Raw genomic sequence first — 6,352 nt, forward strand, 5'->3', positions numbered from 1 at the left:
TTTACCTAGATTTCATCAGCGTGACAGCACAATGAGGATTAGATGCTCTTAAACCAGTGATTCCCAGCCCGGGGGCCAGGAGAGTCGACCTGTCTTTGTCTTTGCTGTTTCAAGCCCAGCGTTTTCCTCCATTCACAGACATTCAATTAACATATGTAACATAACTGTTTAGTTGCCTAATAATAACCATGTAAAACAACCAAAGAGCTAAAAGAACAACGAGCACCAGAGAGAAGAAAACACAGAAAACATTAAATATGATTGTTAACAAAAAACAGAATTGTAATAAAAGTTCCTAAAATAAGAGAAAAACTTATCTCTGGTGAAATATTCAGCTCAACATTCATCAAACCGCTCGTTTTACACAAATTTCCTGCAGTCACGTTGCTGACACTATTTGGGTTAATTGTACAGTTGATCAGTTGTTCTGCACTGTTATTGTTATACATTGAATATAATAAAATAGTCAGTTTATCTACTGACGGAACAGGTTTAGAATCTCGTCCCACAACCATGAGTCATTTTAAAAACTTGTCTGAAGATGGAGGGAACGGGTTCTCAGCTCATGTCCAGGACTAGTTTCATAACGAGGGAGAAACTATGAAGGTTAAAGGTTTAGAGAAAGATATTGTCTGTCTGTAACGTCTGTCTGCTTTTACTGCTTCTTTACTTCTATCAGGAGACACACGACACATGTGGCAAGTGAAACATGATAAATGTCCAACCCTGTCCGCAAAGATTAGAAATATACTGTAGATTAACAAGAACTGTACTTGATGAAGGGAGAACTAAAGCTCACGCAATAGAAATATATCTCAGTCTTTTTAAGGGTGCTGTCACGAGACAACATTTGGGGTGATTTAATCAAACTGTGGTTGGGTTTGTTCGGCAGTAACTGTACTCTGGTGCGGAACAAAACAAACGATCCAAGACTGCTTACGAGAGGCAACCGGTCTCGGACCGTTTCCAAACAAACCCTAGTGCTCGAGAACATAATCCGACCCATTGAACCTCAACCGGAGGCGCTCGGTCTGAACACTTTCCAAATGTGTCTGGTAGGAACCAAAGCAGCGTTACTGCCGGTAACACCAAACGTATATCTGGGGCGCGTTCTGCTCCACGTTGCTCGGTTTGTGTTTTGTCGGTGATTTCCGTGTTTATATTTTCTAAATTTCTGACCAACAGGAATGACTTCTGCAAGTCAAACTGTTCACTGTGAAACAGAACCAGACTAAGGAAAAACCCACGTGTGGAAAAACCACCAAGCAACACAACAGAAAAAGCTTGAATTGATTGCAGTAAGACTTGTGAAAGCATCCTCTAGCATCTGTAACGTCCTCTAGCATCTGTAACGTCCTTCGTCTACAACAGGGGTGGGGAATGTCCGGCCTCTGGGCCGTATACGGCCCACGAGACCATTTGATCCGGCCCTCGAGGTAATTCGTAAAACACACGCAAAAAAAATCCACTAGCAAAGAAAACTAGACAGCAATATTTTGAATGGCTGACTGATTGTTTTTCCTGGCCAAGGTCAGGGTCCTTGAACACAACACAAGTGGAACGTGTCATCACGTGGTCACGTCATGTCAAAAAACTTCAATTTTAAACAAGACTGTCATTAACATCAGTGAACGCAGCGTGGCGAGTGTAGAACAGAAAGCTGGATGCAGAATGTCGCACTTTCCAGGAGAAATGGACGAACGATTGTTTCTTTGTGGAAGTTAAAGGCCAGTGTGTCTAGTTTGTGCGGACGTACTTGCGGTGATAAAAAATAATAATCTCGAGCGTCATTACAGCACGAGACATGCCGAACTGCACGAGCTGAAAGGACGAGTGTTTGGATAAAGTTAACGCTCTTTGGTGGAGTTTGGCCCAACAAGCAGCTCTCTGCAGAGCGGAACATACAAACATGGACAGATAGAGAGGTAGACCCCCACACCAAGAACACACTGTTGCACCACTGCTGTGCAGTTATCACTGCCATGTGCAATACTCACTTTATTTATATCACTTGGTACTTATATTATGTTTTATTATATTTAATTATTGTGTACTGCCTTTTTACTTCATAAGTTCTTCTGCTGTGACGAGATACATTTCCCCGTTGTGGGACTAATAAAGGATTTCTGATTTCTGATAAAACAGAAAGATACAGGATACAAAAGATGCTTTTTTGAACAGCATATAAGAACAGTGAAATGAATGGGTTGTGTCTTAAACAAGTTTTGCAGAGATTATGAGTTCAATAATTAGTACGGCCCTCGAAGGATGTAAAAAAAGAAATGGCCCTTGATAGGAAAAAGGTTCCCCCCCTGATCTACAACCTCGAACAAGATGTTCCTCTAACTGCCTCGTGTGAAGCGCCTCCTAAAGTACAGAATTACTGAAATATACTCGTCCTCAGATGATAATAACTAACCAGCAAGATAATGCAACTCACACTGAACATTTCTGAATTCTGAATGCAGGTTTGATTCATTAATTGAAAGTGAAATGGACTTGTTGTCACAGTCTGCTCCAGTAATTCCTACCTCAGCCCGGTACTTTTCCACACCCCGCCTCCTTCTCACCTCACCAGCCAGCCACTCCCACCTCATCACCTCACCTTGGGCTCAGGCTGCTGCCAATTAATCAAGCCCTTATTTAAGCCTCTCCCAGTCACTCACTCAGTGCCAGATTGTTCTCTACTCATGTCAGACTTTCCAGCGATTACCCCTGGACTGATTTCCTGTTACCGACCCTGCCTGTCTCCGAACTACCCGCCTCGTCAAATCCCACCAGTAGCCTTCTATCCCCGACCTCGAGCTCGGTTTCCTCATCTCTGAACCTGGGTTACTTATGTCTGAGTAAGACACTCTGCTGTGTGAAATCATCATTTTGCATTAGGTCTCTGCATGTGTCCTGGGATTTCCTGTACCTGCCTGTTCCGGTAAATAAACCTGTGTATCTACAATTCCTGGTTTCCTGTGTGTTGCATTTGGGTCCATACACTCTCCGTGACACTTGTTGTGTCGCCGTCTTCAGACTCGGTCAAACTGACGCTGTGTTGGAGGTGGATGTTGTTTCTCATTAACACCTCCCTGTTGAATTAACAGCACATGCTTCAGATTGATGCTCTTGCCCTAAAAACAGTATTGTTAGCGGATGACCAACGTGTGGTGGTGTGTAGGGAGGGGTGGGTGTTGTCATTAATTTCTCCCCGGTCTCGGGGGCCCCTCGGTGCCGGAGCGGAGCAGCAGCTCCAACACATCTTTATCTTCCTCGACTGAGTCGCAACTCGCCGGGCCAGGTGAGAATCCATCATGGCTATTATTATCTGAGACTCTACACTGCATCCATCACACACACACACACATGCCTACAATACCAACAGTGGACTCTGTTTCTACCCCAACACGATGAGGACCTCTCCAAAAACTTGCAAAGAGGGGACCTGCAACCCTAACGTGTGTGTCAGGCAGAGGGGAATGTTTTCCAATCAATTGTCATGATGTGGCGTTCGGTGCCAGAATGATGAACTTTGATAATTTTTTATTCCTTTTATCAATAAAGTGGATACATTTCTTTCTTTCAGTTTAAAGGTGAAACTGTGTTAAAACTACAGCTAGCTGAAGCACGGCAATAATGTGTGAATAATAAACCCAGTAAAATATCATTTGTTAGGTACTTTATTCTCACAGTGGGGCACCAAGCTCTGCAGAGCGTAGCGTCGGCTTCAGGATCAAATGAAACGATCATTAACGGAGAGATGATGCTCTAATGAAAATAAAACATAATGTAATCAGTGAAATTGGCCAACAAGCTTAAAAACAATGTTAGCGTCTCAGTTAATATTCACTGTCCTCCTCATCACATCGCCTGCAGCTCTGAAGTCTGCCTGAGCTGCGGAGAGACCGATTCATGTTGGATATGTGTTTATACGAATGGCTCCGTCTTACTATCAGCAAGAAAGAGCACAAGCATGTCCACCAAAATGTTGAAATATTTGTTTAGGGTAAAAATGAATTTATTCTTTTTTATACATCAAAATTATTGGAAAAAGCTGAAATCTATTTCGATTTATTTCTAAGTGTTATTTCAGGATCTTTTTTCTAATTTTCAGTCTTGTTCATTTGACGGTTTGCTCTGAGTTTGTAATATTAAACAGCTGTGGCCAGTGACGTGGGAATAATCCCGCTCTCTTCGTCGTCCTCTGCTCAGGCTGGTGTTGGTTGAGGACGCCGCTTACACACACGGGTTAAACACAAAGACTGAAAAACTAGTTAAAAACACTTGGAATGAGAGATTACAGCAAATATAACGAGCAGAAATCAGAGAAATCAGAGCCATTTCTCTGAAGAGGAAGACGACTGCCTGATTCGACTCGAGTGTCGGCGTTCCACATTATTCTCAGAAGCATAACGACAATAAAGTTGGAAGAAGATCATCTAACATGTGGAGTCAGTAGGAAAGGTAACATCTGCATTAATTTCAGGGACACATGACTCAGCAGTGACATCGCATTACCATGCGCTCCTCAAAGCCACCAGACTCCATTGACAGAAACAGTCATTTAACAAAACGCAGCTTTTTGTGTAATTTATTCATTAAATCTTTGCTCATTTTGCTTTTTATACAAACATCATCTTTTACACCTCAGCAGAGAGGAAACACAACCACATATATTTAAATGTCCGGTTTGTACTCAGGTTACACTAGTGCCAATACAAAAGAGGTGCATGGAAACACCCTAAAGACACTTACAGGTGACATTGTATTCCAAATGTTAAAGCGACGGCAAATTGCTTTAATAAGAATATTTCCAAGGATAACGTGCTCCTCCCTGCCTGGGAACATGAATACTGTTTTAATCTTTTATGCATTTACTTACTAAAACGTTCTGTAAGACGATGGTTAAAGTGTGATGGACGGTAGCGTGTCACGTGATGGGGAAGAGGTTCTTCAGTGTTTCCACTCAAACGTTTTTTTGTGATATTAAAGTGAATTACTTTAATATTTACGATGTTTCCACTCAAAATTCAAAATATAAAAAAGAAATTAAATCTCAATATCTTAATCTGAAGTTTTAGGATTTATTTAAATTTTTTAAAGAAGTTTCCATCAGATCTGTGGAGCACTTCACACCTCGGACAGGAAATACTTTGTTTTTTATGCACAAATTGAAATGCAAAAGGTTGTAAACGCACTTACATAGAACTATAAAACACTTGTTGATGCTTGTAAGCTTGAATATATACAAGTAGGACCCGGGTTGGAGTCCTGACACCTGTGAAGCTGAGAGTCGTCAGAAGAAGAAGAGCTGCAGGATATTGTAATTTGTGGAGAAGAGTCCCAGATGGTGGCTCCAGATTTGAAGCCACCTGCAGTGTAGATATATCTATATATCTGCAGATATATCTACACTGCAGACATGTCCTGATGGTGTTTGTTGAATACTTAACAAACAGCTGAGGGCTCGTGTTACATGAAGGTTTCATCAGCCACACATCTCAGACCAGCAGCACAAAGCGGCTGCTGAGCGACTGTCAGAGACAAATCAAAGGCCAACATTTCTGTTCAACAGCAGCCAGAACTAAATAAAAACAACCAACAAATGTATATAAATAAACCCCAGTCAGACGAATCAGCGCAGCTAAATCCCATCAGAGGAATCAGACTGTTGGTGTTCGAGACGAGAACACAACAGCAGCAAGAAATCCAGATCTGCTGCAGAAAAGCAGAGAAATAAATCAGATGTTTCTGTGTGACATTATGTTTCAGACGTTAACTAATGTCTTTCATGTTGGTCAAATTAAACCTACATTTCCAACAACAATAAATGTGAAGTTTTCAACCAGAAAATCAGTTTCTAGAATACTAAAATAACTATTGGACTATTATAAGTATTTCTGTGTCTGTAAAGCACTATGTTGTTTATCCTGTACACGACATCTACTGCACGTCTGTCCTTCCTGGGGAAGGGATCCCTCCTCAGTCTCTCCCTGAGGTTTAGAACATTTTCTCCCCCTTTAATTGTTTGTTTCTTTTAGGAAGTTTTTCCTTGTGCGATACGAGGGTGTAAGGACAGAGGGTGTAAGGACAGAGGGTGTAAGGACAGAGGGTCTGAGGACAGAGGGTCTGAGGACAGAGGGTCTAATGACAGAGGGTCTAAGGACAGAGGGTCTAAGGACAGAGGATGTAAGGACAGAGGGTGTAAGGACAGAGGGTCTAAGGACAGAGGGTCTAAGGACAGAGGATGTAAGGACAGAGGGTCTAAGGACAGAGGATGTAAGGACAGAGGGTCTAAGGACAGAGGGTGTAAGGACAGAGGGTCTAAGGACAGAGGATGTAAGGACAGAGGGTGTAAGGACAG

The sequence above is a fragment of the Cottoperca gobio genome, unplaced genomic scaffold (genome assembly GCF_900634415.1).
Source record: "Cottoperca gobio unplaced genomic scaffold, fCotGob3.1 fCotGob3_311arrow_ctg1, whole genome shotgun sequence".
In the NCBI taxonomy this organism is placed as follows: Eukaryota; Metazoa; Chordata; class Actinopteri; order Perciformes; family Bovichtidae; genus Cottoperca; species Cottoperca gobio.